We start from the raw sequence: 17,750 nt of genomic DNA on the forward strand, positions 1-17,750 counted from the left end.
TGACTGATCTTTAAGAAATTTGACTCAGTTATGTCGGGTTGGTTCCTCAACTACTCCATCGAGTTTCATCGGGTCTGGACTGTACATTGTGATTTAAAAAAAAATAAATAAATGGGGGTCCCCATACATTTGGACCTACTGTGTTGTTATTAATGGGGTTAGAAATTTTGATAACAAAGCCGACATTTTGAGATGAAAGTTTAATGAAATTTCGAGAATAAATGATGTTGAGATTAAAATTGAAAAACAAGATTGAAATGTCCAAAATTAACTCAAAATAAAATATTGTTATAAAAGTCGAAGGTTTGCTAATGAAGTTAAATTCTGATTCCATAGATTTTTATCACAGTGTTGTATTTTGAGCCTATTTTGGAAATTTCGACTCTAATCTTGTCTTTTCGACTTTGATCTCAACATCATATTTAAACTTTATTCTGGACTTCTCCTGAGATGCAAATTTGAATAAAAATACAGAGACAAGATTCCTTATAATGGCAGTGAAGAACACAATTTATCCAGTAGTTTATTTATATAAAATGTTTTTCAGTCTGGATTCTTATATTACGCAATGTTCTCTGTCGCTTTGACAAAGCTGTGTATGAAAAGGTGATTGAAAATACAAATGTTTTATACACAAAATGTTAGAAAAACACACAGAAGGACAACAGCAAAAAACAAAATTGCTACAAAAATGAAGAATAACCACAAAAATGACTCCAGAAACACACAAGATGTTAGGAAAACACACAAAATAAACAATACTGCTCTCAACATCATCTTTAAACTTTATTCTCAAAATTTCAACTTTAATCTTGTCTTTTCGACTTCATTCTTGATTTTCCCAAAATTATTTTCTCAGATTAAAATTGGCCCTAATTCTCTTCCTTAAACCTGAACTTTTGACTAATCAGAAAATAACTGATGGAAATGAATGTAACATTAAAGAGTTGAGATAGGAGTGTGTGTGTGTGTGTGTGTGTGTGTGTGTGTGTGTGTGTGTGTGTGTGTGTGCGAGAGACATGAGGGAGAGGAAAGTGGGAGGGTGAGCCGATCTGAGTCAGTGTGTGAATGATAGACACACACACACACACACACACACACACACACACACACACACACTCTCTCTCTCTCTGCTGCCCACACGGAACCAAAGGGGGAAACGGACGGAAAGAGAAGAAGAAGAAAAAGAAGAAGAAGAAGAAGAAGAAGAAGAAGAAGAAGAAGAAAAAGAAGAAGAAGAATGAGGAAGAACTCCGCCGCGTTACGCGTTTCGTCCCAACAACAGACGCGGGTTTGCTGATGAAGCGTCGCTGCGGTCATCCGATCATACAGGTCACCCGGGTCGGACTGCGTGGAAACCAAGAGTCGGCAACAACGGCGCAAGACAACAACAACACCACCGAGTGATAAAAGCGCGTATCAGTGCATGGGAATCTGGACCCTTTCCGTTCCGTTCCTTTGGCTGGGCTGGTGTATCCGAGCAGCTCTTCTCTGCGTCTCCATTACTATTCCTCACCTCCATTCCTCCCTCTCTCTCTCTCTCTCTCTCTCTCTCTCTCTCTCTCTGTCTCTGTCTCTCTATCACTCATTGTACTACTAAAGCTGTGTCTTTACTACAGCCCTTCGTCTCTGGATTCTGGAAACAAGCAGTGGGACAAACAGGTGAGATATTCCACCTAATGATGAATGGAGAATGAATGAACGCGATGATGTGTTTTCTTTTTTTCCATTTTTATGTGATATTAACTATTCCAAGGCAAGTTTTATTTCTTTCTTGAGGGATGATTTGTTGGTGTCCAAACGTGCACATTAAACTCGTGAACGCATCGTGCGTCTGGAGGGTTTGGAGACGCCTTGTCCCTATCCTCCTTCATTCAGTCCGCTGCGCGTTTCCCTCTTGACTGTGGGGGCCACTGGGTTAGAAATGACTGGGAGTGATGGGGGAAGAATGTGGCAATTGGATTTTTTTTTTTTTTTTTTTTGTCAGCTACTTGGGGCCCCAGAGGCTGGTTCCCTTGGTTTCAAGGCTCTGTTTTATTCCCTCTCCACCCCTGCCTTATTCCTTATTGCTCCACTGGCCCCTCGCATACGTTCAGGTCCTGGTGTCCGTCTTTCACTTGTTTCCCATTAGAGATGCAGAGCACGTCTGGGTAGAACCACGTTCTCACCTTCTTCCCATAGGCGTTCACCCATGGAAGTTGTGTGAGCAACAATGCGCACTGGTTGTGATGGTGATTGGTGGTGATTCCATTTGCGCATTTCTGCAGGGTCTCCATCCTTTGCGACTATGGGGGCTGACCGAGTGCCTTTGTGCATCAGTGCAGAGCAGGTTTAGGTTAGGGAGCCAATCTGAAATGGGACAGCAGCATATTTAATGTTGCATCAGAGGAAGATCAATTTAAAAAGAAGACAATAAAGACTGAGAGGCATTGGTATAAAGCCCCCATTGCTAAGGTTTTATAAGATAAAGCAGCAGCCACAGAGACTTGTTCTCTCTCCCCTCATATGACACACACCAACACTGCGTCTGGGAGAGCTTGGTACCATTTAGGCTTTAGGACACAGTCAGGGACTGATGCTCCTCTACTGTGGATGCTCGGAAATCAGATTTATGGCAATCAACGAGTGAAACACACCCAAGGGTACCAGGCAGGGGTGGACTGGGACAAAAATTCAGCCCTGGCATTTTCTGTCCAGACCAGCCACTACATTATCAACAGACACCATGTCCGTGATGCTCAACATGTCGCTCTTTTTTATGTTCTTATTTTAATTATTATTAACCCAGAAAACCATAAGAGGGGAAACTTTTAACCCCTTGTTTATTATATTCTTTTGCTATTATGCAACTTCCTTTGTCCCTTTTTGAAAAAAGTTACGACACTTTCCCCCCCAGATTTTAGCTACCATTTGCCAATAAATATCAATTTTCCCCTATTTTTTTGTCTATTTTTGCAGGTTCCTTTTGACACTTTTATCCAATTTTTGTCTTTTCTTAATTTTTTCCTCCAAATAAGCTATAAATACAAGTAAATAGCAGTTATTTCCTTTTTTTGCCCTTTCTCACTATTGTTTGCCACATTTTCCCTATTTAGGCTACCCTTCGCCGTTACATTCCTTCTAATTCCTCTTTCTTTGCCCATTTTTTGGCCATTCTTGACTGATTTTAGAACATTTGTCACTTTTCACTCTTTTCTTGCCATATTTTTGGCACTTTTGTTTGTTTTTTTGCCACCTGTTACCATGTCTGTCTTCGCTTGCTCAACAAAAAAAGGGACCGGCCCACTTGGGGTCGACGGCCCAACGGGACGATTCCCGGTACGCCAGATGGCCAGTCCACCCCGGGTACCAAGTGTTTTATTTTAGCCCCCCAACAGGCTTTGCCATTATTTATTGATCTAATGTAGCATCATGCTGTGGGACACTCTGGAAAAAAAGAGAAGTTAGCAGGACAATGGCGAGGATAGTAAAACAGATTAACTTTGGTTTGAGGACTCGAGCTCAGGTGGAGTTTGACCCACTGTTGGTCGGCAGTGTTTCTCAAATGGGGGTGCGATGGCATTACAGGGGGTACTTTAGAGAGAGAGTGAAAAATTAACAAATGAAAACATTAAAAAATGGGGTTTTATAATATTTATTTTAAATTAAGAGTAATAATCATAATAATGAAAATGATCTTGATTAGAACATGAACTGAAAATACAATTGTCAGTCTTGGTCCACACTAGGTGCATGATTGTAAATGATAAACTATAGAAATAAATCTATTCAGGCACTAAACACTGTTGCATTCCACTCATTTATACAATTAAATGCTTTAAAATGTGTCTTAATGATCATTCATTCCATCATTATGGTCTATAGTTGGGTACTTGGATTTATAAATGAGAGAAAGGGGCGTACTTGAGCCAAACAAGTTTGAGAACCACTGGTCTAAGGCATCAAGGAGCTATTGTTATAGTACTCATTTCATGTATACATTTATTACGACAGCATACAAATACATGAATTTATTAAAAAATAGAGATGTTTGTACCAGACTAGCTTAAAAGCTAGCGTAATTTCCATCTGTAGTCCTTGGGGAGAGGGGTCAAGATGCAGAAGTGCAACTTACGTACATTCTACCGGTTAAAAAAACTACATCTACTACGATCATTATAAATATGATTTTAAGATCACTAACCGATACAATATAATTCAACTCAGTCAAACAAGTCAATCCTACAGCGAAAATCTTTTGTACTCGAGACCGGTCATTTTGAAAATCTTGGTCTCGTTAAAGTCTCAGACTCATGGCCAGACTCTGGATTATCTGTCAAAAACCAGTCCACACCAGCACTAGCTGTGTTTCCATTGCAGTTTTTCGCAAAATAAAACGATATTTCTAAAGGTTCTACAAAGTACAATTGCGCTTTGAACGTGTTTCCATTGAAGGTTGTTTTAGAGTCTGGTAACTTCTGTGAAATCTCATCCCGCTGGACTTTGCTGCAGAAAGACGGACGCTCCAAACCTCCTTATAACACTCCACTTTCTTTTGTGGTTTCACGTCTAATGTGGCAGTAACAGTTTTAAAGTATAATACTGAGAAATGTCTCGGTCTCGTGTTCTCGGCGAGAAGTGGTCTTGTGACCAGGTACGTCACTTCCTGTCATGTTCAGTTGCGGGAAAAGTGTTTCCATTTTGCTTCTGAGAAATCTTTCAATATCGAAAAATGTCTGAAAACATTCTCATGAAAGCATTATTTTTTTTTGTGTGATATCTGAGTGTTTTTTTCTGAAATTCAGGGGGTTTTTTTTGGCACATTTCCAAGGGTAATGGAAGCGCAGCTACATATTTGCTACGTAACTTCATTAATGTGATAATAGGAAGAAGCATTTTGAATTATTCCTGATTATTTCATGTTGTAAATTAGCTTTATACATGTAGCGTTAGCTTACTTCTGATTGTTCTGCCTTATGTGTCAAACACCTGCAAAAAACTCAGACATCAGACAATCTTATTTCTAGACGGAAATACCTCTGAACACTTACTTTAGGCTTCAGTCACCTGACAAAAAAACATCATATTCTCAGATATTTCAATTTAAATAACTCTGGACTTATCAGTGGCTTTTAAGTACATATAAATATTATTTTTTGCAAGAATTTGATTGAACAAATTTGTCAAGATGAGATTTTTTTTTTTAAAGAGTTGCAGGCTCCTTGTTTTTGTCTGTCAAATGTATTTAAAAGAAAACTAAAATGAAAGAGACAATGCTTTTTTTTTCAAGTGTTCAACACTGACACTGGATTTTCATGGTCTGGGTCTTGTCTTGGCATTCTGGTCTTGGATAGTCTGGTCTTTCTTGAGCACAGCTCTTCTATAAGCAGCATCGTGGCATGTGTTTATGAGATAATGCGCCACACACACACACGCACACACACACACAGAGCCATGCAACTTTCTTCAAGCCTCGAACTGCGTCAGTGTGACAGCTGCTGGGTTTCTGCATCGGAAATATGTCAATGCACAGAGAGCAGAGTGGTGATGTAATTGTAATCCTTCATAGTTACTTACAGTAGTTCACCAAAAGCTTTTAAAGTCCACACTGAGCTTTGTTTTGGGGTATTTGTGTCTGATTTTAACTCATGGCAAGAACAGATTCTTGAAAAAAAGACAAGACGTATTAAACAAGATATATGGACACTTTACTTTGATCTCCTGACATGTTTCGACTGTCAACTGCCAGTCTTCCTCAGAGGCGTCTGCTGATCACTTTTTAATGTGTCCAATGTTTGGACACAGTTGTTTTTGTTTTTTTTCCCCCCATGACATCCACGTACTGTAATAATTCCAGTAAGTTAATTTTGTCTTCTTTTTTAATAATATGTTAAGGTTTCATTTATTCAGACAACTTTTTCCCCGGAAGTTTACGTTTCAGGACATCAAAGTAAAAATAAATATATGTTGAATTCCGGAAGCATTTAAAGCAGAACTAAGTAACTTTTTCACCTTAATAAAACCTTTTCATAGTCCCTATGAGGGTAATAGAAGTGTTTATGGGGTGATTGGGGGGTCTTTCACCTCTCCCTGCTGTTTCTGGCTAGAAAACAGCACTTGCCACTTTTCCTGCCCTCGACCAGTTGGTAAGACGTACTGCTTTACGGCAGCCCAATACAAACTAATACTAGATTATGACCAGACGGTTGCTACCGTCTTGGGAGAGCAAAGGTGCGCATGTAGCTGTGGGGTGGGGCAGGCGGCGGGGGGTGCAGAGTTTTTACGACAGTGGCATAACCAAAAGGGACCTTTAGGGGGAGCGCTATGCGCAAGTTACTTAGTTCTGCTTTAAAGCAAGTGACTGCGCTAAGAAACACTGGTTAGATTCTGGGATATTTACAGAAAAAAAAATTGTAATATAATATACTACATTTTCTTATTAAAAACCAGCATTTTTAGTTCATTCAGTGTTTCCCACTTTAACACATAAAGGGAAATTATGCATTATTCATATATTTTTTTGTGTGTTATTTTACTTTAAACATGGCTGACGGAATAATATTATTTCTAATATATAGAATAACAGTCATTTTCAAATGTGCTATTCCCTGCCTCGCCCTCTTTTTGTATTGAGCCTCTCTGTTTGCTATTGTTTACAGTAAATACATCTTTGAATAGAAAGGACAAGCAGGACATGGAGAGCACTTTCTTAATGTTGAGAGTAATTGGAACAGCTCCAAACCTATTTACTTTGTCATGTATTGGCTACTCCAGCTCTAGAAACATATCAAAGTAATTGTACTGACTTTGGATATATATATATATATATTAGTTTTTTTAGCTAAAAAAAAACTTCCTTAAACCCTCCCTTAGATGATGCAATGATGCACTGACAAATGTTCTTTTAATTTAGTGTATGACTGAGATAATGTTATTATGTATTCTGATGTGTTCTATGTGCAGATGTAACGTTTTTAGTTTTAGCTACCTCACACATTTACTTTAATAAGCAGCTAAACTTTATTTTTTCTGACCCGTATTGAACATACCTTCTGAAAAATGTTCTCACTCGTACCAAATGAAAACATTCAATGACCATTTTCTCGCTAATTTCAAATATTTTGCTCTTTTTCGTCACATTTAAGGCATAAATTCATGCAAAACAACATTTTAAACAATTAGTTTATATGTTAAAAAAAAGGGATAAATATCATATCTGAGTGTTTATATCTAAATGCTAAATTTAAATCTGAATTTTAAATTGAAATCAAAATTTTAAATCTAGCTGTTAGTTAGAGGTTATAGCATTTACTGTGTTCTGCAAGTCCTAATGTATTCAGTGTGTTTGCAAATCAGAAACTGATATTCCATAGTTAAATGTAATGCCTTAAAGTTGGTCAAAGCAATAATTTGTTTTTAAAGTTTAATTTAAAGCTGCTAAAACCTGCTAAATACATAGTGTAGGCCTCATAGATCGATAAATCGAAGATCATTTGCTTGAAAAACAACGTCAAAGGTGGAAATTGTCAGTCAAAATGTAGTTTTGATCTCCACTGTAAACACGGTTTATTAACATTATAGGAAAAGTTTCTCACATTGCATTGTGGGATGTGGAGTCCCATATAGGGATGCAGAAAAATGTATTTATCAAAAATGTTTTAGCCAATCACTGTCCTCCTTGTCTGGAGACGAAACACACAAAATCACAGTAACAATATAGGAAAACAACTTCTTTGCATCCGTCTAATGGACTCCACATCCCACAATGCATTGCGCAACACTTTTCCCACAATGTCAATAAGTGTGTTTACAGCGGATATGAAAACAACGTTTCGATTGGCAATTCAGCATCCCGAGCAGCTTCAGGGGTTAATATGTTAAGGTTTAATTTATTCAGACAACTGTCTTTGTGGAAATTGATCTCCTGGCAAACGCCAGTCTTCTTCAGAGGCGTGCGCTGATCGCGATGATGTTTCTTTGACCTCCGTGTAAAAATCCCTGCAAGTTAATTTTGTCTTCTTTTTGAATAATGTGTTGAGGTTTCATTTATTCACACAATTATACATATTATTCAAAAAGTCAGCAGATGCCTCTGAAGAAGACTGGCAGTTGACAGTCGAAACATGTCAAAGAGATCAAAGTAGATTTCCTGAAAAACCTTAACATTATTAAAAAAGAACTTGCTGGAATTTTTCTCCAGAAGTTTTTGGGCGTTTGTTGTTGTATATTCTTTAATTAATTAATGAATGAATGAATTAATTTATTTAAAGGATTTACTGTTATCCATTTAAACTGGTAAAAAGCCAACTGTTTTATTACATTATTAATAGCTCTATTATTGTCCTGTTAGAAAAACTATAAAACTGGCCTATATTTATACGATAATAATAACTTTAAATACAAAAACATTTTATTAGAGGATTCAGCCACAAACAAACTAAATTACAAGGATCAGAAAGACTGCATGTGAAGGAATTTGAGAAATTATGTAATAAATCATCTTTATATATTTTTCTTAATAAAAATTGTCACTAAATCTTTATCTATGAACCTTAAACTTGGTTTTACGTTAGGCGTGCTGTGTAATAAAATGGCTTCACGGTCGCTACCAAAATCCGTGTATCATTCGTTCATTCGTTTTTCATTATGTAACAAAAACGAGAAAAATGAAAAAAAAACACTATCATTATTTGATATTTGTTTCCAAAACCAAAATGAAAAAATGGAAAACGCCTTGTTTTTCAAATTCAAGCCATTTTGCTTCGGTACAGAAAACGATAAACGGAAAATGAACACCTTTATTCGTTTTCTCCATCACCGATTTGCCAAAGTACGTGACCCGGAAGTGAAGCGTTACACATTCAGAGATATCTTTAGCTCTGCAACACTTATGATTCTCTAAATCCTCTGAAATGTCCGTGAGGAGGTTCTGTTCCCAACACCAGCTAAAGCAAAAAGGACACGTTTCTGATGCACAGATGGAAGCTGAACTGCCGTTAGCATAGCCGTTAGCGTCGGATGAGAGTACACTTCCGGGTCACGTACTTTGGCAAATTGGTAATGGAGAAAACGAATAAAAGTGTTTGTTTTCTGTACCGAAGCAAAAGCGGTTGAATTTGAAAACAAGGCGTTTTCCGTTTTTTCGTTTTAGAAACAAATATCAAATAATTAGTGTTTTTTTTAATCGTTTTTCATTATGTAACAAAAACATGAAAAACGAATGAACGAATGATACACGGATTTACCAAGCTAATGCTATAGTTAATAGGATGGTCAACCATGTAACCCATGAAGTCAAAGTGTAAATGAAAGCGATGGGGGTTATTAACGGGTTAATAATAAGTGGTTGTGCTGCCTCGTGTGTCAGAGTTAACATCAGTGGAACAGAAGCTAAAGTGATTCGTTTTCCTCTTCTATAACATGATGAACAGATGCTGCAACAGAACAATACATCATAGAAATTCAATCTCAGCATTGTGTTGCTCACAAACAGACAAAAAAAGAAGACATTTTACTTCACTTTTCTCCTCAGATTTGTATAAATATGTACTTCCTGCATGTTTTTTTTTTTTTTTTTTTTACCAAAGCTGATAAACACAGCTGGAGGTAATTTCATCATCATAATAGAAGAGGCTGTGTTTACAGAAAATAAGAGTCAATCTGGGAAAAATGTCAACTTTACTGAAGTGGGAAATAAGTATTAACTTTAACATGTTTATAGGAGTGTTAGTAGTGGCTAAGAATAGTAGTTTAATCTAGTCAAATGAAGATAACAATGGCAACACTTTGTCATTTTAAATGGTCACAGTCAATTATCAGTTAATAAAAATTGCTACAAAGGTGTCCACATGTTTTATTTAAAGAGATTGAACCTCCTTTTCATTGTCAAAAATCTCTCTCTGACGTCAAAATAGGGCCCTTGATTTTAAACACTGACTATTAATAAAGCTTCTGGAAAAATATCTAATGGTTTGACTAATAATATCAATCAATAGCATGTCTAACAGTATCCCAAGTTATCACTTTGGCTTGTTCCAATAAAACTTTTACACTTCCAATACAATACCGATATCGCTGCCTTGGGAATTGGACGATATCCGAATCATAAATACTTGTATTTCTCATTTTTTTGGTGTGGAATGTTAGAAAAGTCTTGATCAAGTGATATTAATTAAACAGAGAACATTAAGTATGAGAAAAACTGACCCATTCATTATTAACCAATGGGTTACATATATTATAACCCTAAACACAATAATAGTTTATGATCGATTAGAATAAAAACCACCTCGATCAATCCAATAAAAACTAAAGATGTATCAGAGATTTTAAATGCAGGCTGATATAATCCGATATGTTTTTTAGTTGATTTTAATCTGGAAGCATTGATTACAAGTTGTTTGCATGCACATGGTCATATTTAATTACAATCTAAGGCAGGGGTGTCAAACTATTTTAGTTCAAGGGCCACACACGCCCCAGTTTGACCTCAAGTGGGCCAGACCAGAAAAATCCATGTTTTTGTGAAGGAAAAAAAGCACAAATTCAAACAAAATCCTGAATGTTAAGCAAGTTGGACTTTGCAACACATTTTCTTGAAATTTGCAATGTAATGTGCCAGAATTCTGTGGGACAATTTGCGAGAATTTTCCAGGTTTTAAAAAAATAACGTAGTACTGCAACTTGTGCAAAAAGTCCTGGTTTTGCTGTGCTTTTTACTTTGAACAAAATCTTCCTGCGGGCCGTTCTAGATGCTCTGGTGGGCTTAACCTGGCCCTCGGGCCTTGAGTTTGAAATACAGTATGTGATCGAAGCCAGGCATGTTTTCTAGGAATACCTTTTATAAAATTCCACCATAAGAAAAATCAAGTCATACCATTGTTTCTGTTACTTTACTGTGCGCCTCAAGCCATGATGATAATCAATAACTTAATGTTTTTAGTTTTGTTCTCACGTCCTATCAGGGTGTTGTTAAAGAAAAACAAGTTTTTGTTCCTTTTTTTTTCCACTTTGGATTGCACAACTCTGGGTTTCTAGAGTTTAACTCTGCCCCTTATCACACTCTGAGGAAGGAAAAGAAAAATCTTTCCAGGATATAATGTGCTGCATTGCAGTGTTGGGCTTCTCATTTCCTTTCTTCACAAGTGTGATAATATGACGAGACATCTCGGACAGTAGAATGGCTGCGAGGCAGAAAAAAAAAACAGGCGCACATCACTCTAATTACGGTAAATGCAGACCATTAATCTTCAGATGTTTGGAGAGGAAAGTGTGTGGGTTTATGTGTGTGTGCGCATATGTGTGTGTGTGATATTTCTCTGTTTTTGCTGTGGAATATTATTGTGGTTTTATATCATTTGGTAAATTGAGCATACGCACATGTTTAACCCCAGTTGTTCCCATCCCATTACTCCGTCCTGCTGCTTTCCCTTCATGTTGCCGTTGCCCTCAAACTGTTTACCATTGCCTCTGTTGCTGAATGTAATGGATTACAAGCATCACGTTACTGTAATTGAGTTGCTTTTATTGGTATTTTTTGAGTATACTTCTAAATCAGCCATATTACTTGTAAGTTTACTTGAAACTTTTGGCCACTAGGGGCGCTAGGCCTGCAACTTTCACATCAAACGCCCCTAGTGGCCACAAGTGCCACAGCACTGTCGCAAAAATCAACAAACAGTCAGTCGGGCCAGCCTTCCTTGTCTTTTGATTGTATATGCAGACAGTAGTTGACCTGTAACTTCAGGATAAGGATTGGCTCTAAGGGCTGGGGTGCGATGCGGGGCTGGGCTCGCGCCATCATTGGTCCCCTTTGCCGAGGTTCAGCGCGGACGGTGTACGGGCGATCCCACACTCGGGGCGGGAACATTTGGATACCTCACGATACGATACGCGATACAAAGCTCACGATAACGATTATCTCACGATATGACTATACTGGGATTATCGATATATTGGTCAGAAATCAATCTACGATAATCTGACATAACAAGAAATAAAAAAGATTAAGTGAAAAAAACACAATTTTTATTGTATATCTCTGAAAGACAATACATTGAAAAAGTGTCCGATGAACAGTGACACTATCTTAGTGCAGCATTTCTGTAAATCACTGTCAACATACCAACGTAAACAAATACTGTAAGTATCTACAATAGTGCTTTCTGTAAACAAAAAATAGGGTCTGTCTTACCAGTAAACCAGCAATATTCCAATAAACAATATATTGGTTCCTTCAACAAACAGTGACACAATTTCTGTAAAGATGTACCTGCACATTTTAGTAAAAAAGCAAAAAAGGTTTTGAAAAAAAAAAGATTTAAAAAAAAAAAAAATCTATACTTTGCGCGAGCAAATCGATAATTGATCGTACGAAAAAATATCGCGATATATCACCGTATCGAGATATCGTCACACTCCTACCCCGCGCACCCCGGGGTGAAGGGGGCCGACAACGGAGATGAGGTCAAAGAGTAGGTGGGAAGCACCACCGATGCGGCGAGGCGGGCTAAGCACCGCGGGGAGAAGAGTGCTGCAACAGCGGCTGCTCCAGAGGCTAAACTCATTTCAGATGCCCCGGCGCCGGGTCGGGAAATGTCGTGACGTCACGTGGGAACTATGTATATCAGAGCCTGTGGTCATGTGACTGCCGTAAAGTGAAACGTTCTCCAGGTTACATGACCTGGACAAAGATGGTCCGTCTCCTCCAAACTTACATAGTCAGTATTTCAAGAGGGAAGCCCCGCTCGGAGCATTGATACAACATTGGCCTGAGTAATTATTTAAAATAACTCATATAGCTCATAACTCACAACTCATACAACCCTTTAGTACGTTTTAAAAGAAGTAAAGTCATTTGTTACGCTTCTACACCCAACCATTACTGAATAAATTATTATTTTTTGTTTTTAAAAGGATAAATGGACATTGTTAAACTACAAAAAAATGAAATGATGCAATAAAAGCAAATGTATCACATATTAGCCGACAAATCAGATTAAACGTAATGCACGGCACCACAGAAAGCATTGAATGGAGGCTATATTTGTTAGTTTTAGAGTTTATGAATGTAGCTTTACTTAGAGCATGAGAATTTTGATATTGAGTTTTTTTTTTAGAACTTCAGGTGTTTCCATTACCAGTTTTTATTGCACTATTTAGATTTTTGCGCATTTCCAAGGGTAATGGAAACACAGCTTTTGTCTTTCACTCACCGTTTTGAATATTTCATCATGTCCAGCTGTGAGGAAAATGTCTTGTCTTGCATGTTGAAGCAGTTTGCATTGGCGGTAACACTGGTCATCATCTTTTCCCTTTGAGTCATCTTACCATCACTTGAGTAATGATCATTTTCACAAATGGTTGGTTGTCTGTGGTGATTGGTGTGGTTTTAAGGGCATGAATTGGCTTTCCATTTCCTTTTCCCCCCTCTGAGTAGCTGGCTTTCCATTACAGATTTCCGCAAAATAAAAGCAATATTCCTAAATGTCGACAAAGTATAATTGCGCTTTGAACGTGTTCCCATTGAAGGTTGGTTTGGAGCCTCGTAACTCCTGTGAAATCTCATCCCGCGAGACTCTGCAGCAGGAAGATGGATGCTCCAAACCTCCTTATAACACTATACATTCCTTTGTTGTTTCACGTCTAATGTGGCACTAATCATTTTTAAGTATAATGCTTAAAGAAGTGGTCATGTGACCATTTATGTCACGTTCTGTGACGTATAGTCACGTAAAAATGTTTCCATAGCACTTTTGCGACACATTTCATTATCGAAACGTCTAAAAAACCTTTCCAAGCGTAATGGAAACTCAGCTTTTGTCTTTCACTCACCGTTTTAAATATTTCATCATGTCCAGCAGTGAGGAAAATGTAGTTTGCATTGACGGTAACACTGGTCATCATCTTTTCCTCCTTGAAGTCATCTTACCATCACAAATGTTTGGTTTTCTGCGATGATTGGTGTGGTTTTAAGGGCAGAAATTGGCTTTCCTTGTCCTTTTTTTCCCTCCTCGTTCAGTGTAATCACTTGTTTCATTTGTCATGTTTTTGGGTGCGACGGCAGTTTTCGGAGACTTTTTTTTTTTGACACTATTTGGTTTGGACAGCAGCAGCTTAGTTTACAATAACAACACATTGGGTCTGTTTTTGGTTTCCCCCTCTGGAGGACAGAATTCAGTGATCCTGTTTTGTAGCGAGCGCGTTGGCCTCCTTCCTGGAGCTTGGATGACTTGTCTGACGTTATTCTCCTTTTGTAATAGAGCCAAGTTTTTGAGGTCATAACACAGGAGAAAACCATGCCCAGATATTTTGAAACCTGAGATTTCAATTCCAAATCCAAAATAGCAACAGACAGCAGCACTTCGACTGCTGAGTATTGTAAGCAGACACAACACACACACACACACACACACACACACACACACACACACACACACACACACACACACACACACACACACACACACACACACACACACGTGCATATACACACACACACACAGGGGTGGTTTTCTGTCATCTATCAGCTTCTACTAGGGATGTAATGATTCACTCAACTCCCGATACGATTCGATTCACGATACTGGGTTCTCTCACGATTTATTTTACAAAATGGGACTGTAGACAAATTTTTTTTTTTGGGAAAAAAACTAGAAAATGCTGTATTATTTTCCTTTTATTTTTCATTGTCAAAAGAATCCCTTGATAAACTATTCAAAACAATGCAATTTAACTAAAAATAAATCTTGAATGAAATAAATACAAATGAAAATGAAGCCTATTAATTTAAATTCTGGTTCTATAATAAACAATGCAAAACTGTATAATAGTTCTTTTTCTTTTAAAAGTGCAACTGAAAATGTATTTTGTGCCTTAACAATTGGACTTTAAAAAAAAAAAAAAACCTGATTGTACTGATTTACGTCATATTTGTTTGGACCAGCAGAGGGCGGTGGTAACACAGTGGTCAGTTGGCATGCAGATATCTTGCAGTGAAGAAGAGAAGCTATGCTAGCAGACAGAGCTAATAGAAAAGCGTGACTTTTACAGATATTCAAGTAATATTACAGATATTCGTTCGGTGCTAAAGGGGTAATGAATCATTTATTAACATATTTAAGAGTAGAAGACGGCCAGAAAGAAAGTATTAGCAGACTCCGCCCGCCGCCTACACTTGTGGATAGCTCTCTTTTTTTAACCTCTGCTGGTTAAAAAAAGTACTGCGATTCAATTTTCAGAAAATCGATATCAACCATGATACCTATGAATCGATTTTTAACTGCCTTACGATTAATCGTTACATCCCTAGCTTCTACCTTATTATGCCATTGAACTACATTAGCCCAGCAGATATGTAGCAATCTTAGACTAAGATGTTCACTTCTGGAAGAAAGTATGAACATTTGTGCATGGGGGTTTTTTTGAGTATGCTGAATTCATTCATTCAAAAACCAATGGTTCCCACTCAAAATCAAGAAATCCAAGATGGCCACATCCGTAATGCCAATTTGGATATTTTGTCATAACTTTGGTTCTATTTGACATAGAAGCATGATCCTAGTGGTGGATGGTTTTCAGGGTAAAATAATTCAATAATGTATCTTAAAATACCATAAATTTGCACTCAGAGCAAGATCCAAGATGGTCGCTATCCGTATTACCACAACATATCTTTCAAATGTTTTCTAGCTTGTGAGTGTGTAGGGTCACTCAGCTAAAACAGCTTGGGGTCAATGCGTGCGATATGTGTTTATCACATTGAAAAAATGTTAAGCTTGATCATTTCTACCCATTAAATTAAAAAAAAAGTCATGAAATATGAAGCAAAAAAAAGAAGAAGTGAACTATTATTTTTAAGATGATAAACAGTGAATGGGGTCAAATTGACCACAAGGATAATAAGCATTAGGCAGGTTAAAAATACAAGCTTGGATGTAGAAAAAAATGGCTAAAATTACTCACTCGCATGTGATGAAAACCATTACAGTTGATGAATAATCCATGCAGAACTGGTTTCCAGTGTGAGCGTGCCCCAGGTAAAGTCAGCTACAATGGATTAGGAGTTTTTCTCATTTCTGCCTTGATGGACATTAAGCTGTGAGTTAGTTTCCTCTTATCTTCTCTGTTTCTGACACTAATTGGAGAGTTGTCAGTGTCAATTTACTCAATTTATCACCAGGGAATTGAACAATGGTATAGATTAGAGGTGATTAGTTTGCTATCTTTGTCATTGATTACCACATTTACCTTTTAAACAACAGTCTAATAAAACTGTAATTTTAGTCAGACTGACTGACACTACTTATTATTATGATTCTCACAAAAACAAAACAAATACACAAGTACGCTCAATTTAAGTCGTACAACAACTATCAAGAATGATGTGTTCACAGTAATATTTAAAGATGTGATGTAAAAAGATGTTACGAGCAGTAGGATGTTACCCCAGGGGCGCTCTACTGATTTTCTTTTCAAGCTGCTTTATAAGCCTGACAGAGAAGCATGCAAAATTATAGACATGTACACAGATAATAATGTTGATTGCTTGGCAGGTTTCAGGTAAAACTGTGCAGTTATTAAAGGATTTTAGCGTTTTTTTTCCTATTCCATACACTCTTTTTTTTAACCTGAGCATGAAATATAAATAAATAGACACACCTATCTGGATGGCAAACAGTAGGGTCAACCTATTATAAAAATGACATGCTTAATTGAAAACGGTCAAATCCCAAAGCACACTGAATTATTGATTTCTTGGAAATGCCACATGAAGTCATTCATGTGTGGCCACACGCACACACGCAGGTCATTGAGGGGGAAGAGATGTAGCTTCATCTGTTAAAAAGAGGCAAAAACACAAGGGTCGGAGCTTAGCGAATTGCAGTTAAATTAAGCAGGCATTGCTTTTTATTTCTTTTTTTGTGGGGAGTAGATTTTCTTCACAGCAGAGCAGCAGAGCTATCACACTAACAGCTGAGTCCACCCAGCAAAGCTGATCGTCCCGGCTGGATTTATCTATTTTACATGTATTCATCACTGTCAGTGGTAAATGAAATAAACAACATGATTCAGCTGAGGTGTAGTAACTGTTTGTTCTGCACACATTAGCTCAGTGGGTCTCATATTTTTTTGGGTGTTCCCCACTTTGAACGTGATCTTTTAAGCCCCACCTGCAACCCATGGCCCCCAAAATAATCCTGACAAATAACACATTTTCACATGTATTGAACTAACATTGAATATAATATTTCATAAATAAATCAAAAACTAAATTAAACTAATTACCTGCATAAAAAAATGAACAAAATGTCAAAGTGCAGGAGTCAAAACTACAGGAAATAACAAAACGTCTGTGCCAAAAAGAAACGTTTCAGTTCAGCTATTGAACATTTGTTTATTGTTCCACTCCATGTGAAGAACATGCCAAGATGAATCATTATTTTTGCACTTTAGTTCCACGTTACATTTTGTACCCAATCGCATATGTCACGCAGTTTAATAATTTAATGCTCTTTTAATTTCTGCTCCATTTTTTGTTTTTCAGCGTTTTGTTTAGTGTTACTGATCTTTATTGTCAATAAAGTAAGGCGTCTGCCAACTGTCAGTCTTCCTCAGAGGCATGTACTGAGGAAGACTGTCAAATAAAGTTGTCCGAATAAATTAAACCTTAACATAATAAAAAAAAAAAAAAAAAAAAAAAATGAGCTGGCTGGAATTATTCAGTTAAAGCTGTTGGGGGAAGAAAATATAATATATAATAATAAAAGACA

General features: G+C 37.3%; 1 protein-coding gene across 1 annotated transcript in view; it reads left to right on the plus strand.

Moving 5' to 3' along the window:
- Window positions 1–1,097: 1,097 nt before the first annotated feature.
- Window positions 1,098–17,750, plus strand: part of slc8a1b (solute carrier family 8 member 1b) — a 158,969-nt gene continuing 142,316 nt past the window's right edge. The window contains 1 exon segment of the mRNA XM_028468094.1: window positions 1,098–1,662. The gene's annotated coding sequence lies outside the window, so the exon portion shown is untranslated.

The sequence above is a fragment of the Gouania willdenowi genome, chromosome 15, assembly GCF_900634775.1.
Source record: "Gouania willdenowi chromosome 15, fGouWil2.1, whole genome shotgun sequence".
Classification (NCBI taxonomy): Eukaryota; Metazoa; Chordata; class Actinopteri; order Blenniiformes; family Gobiesocidae; genus Gouania; species Gouania willdenowi.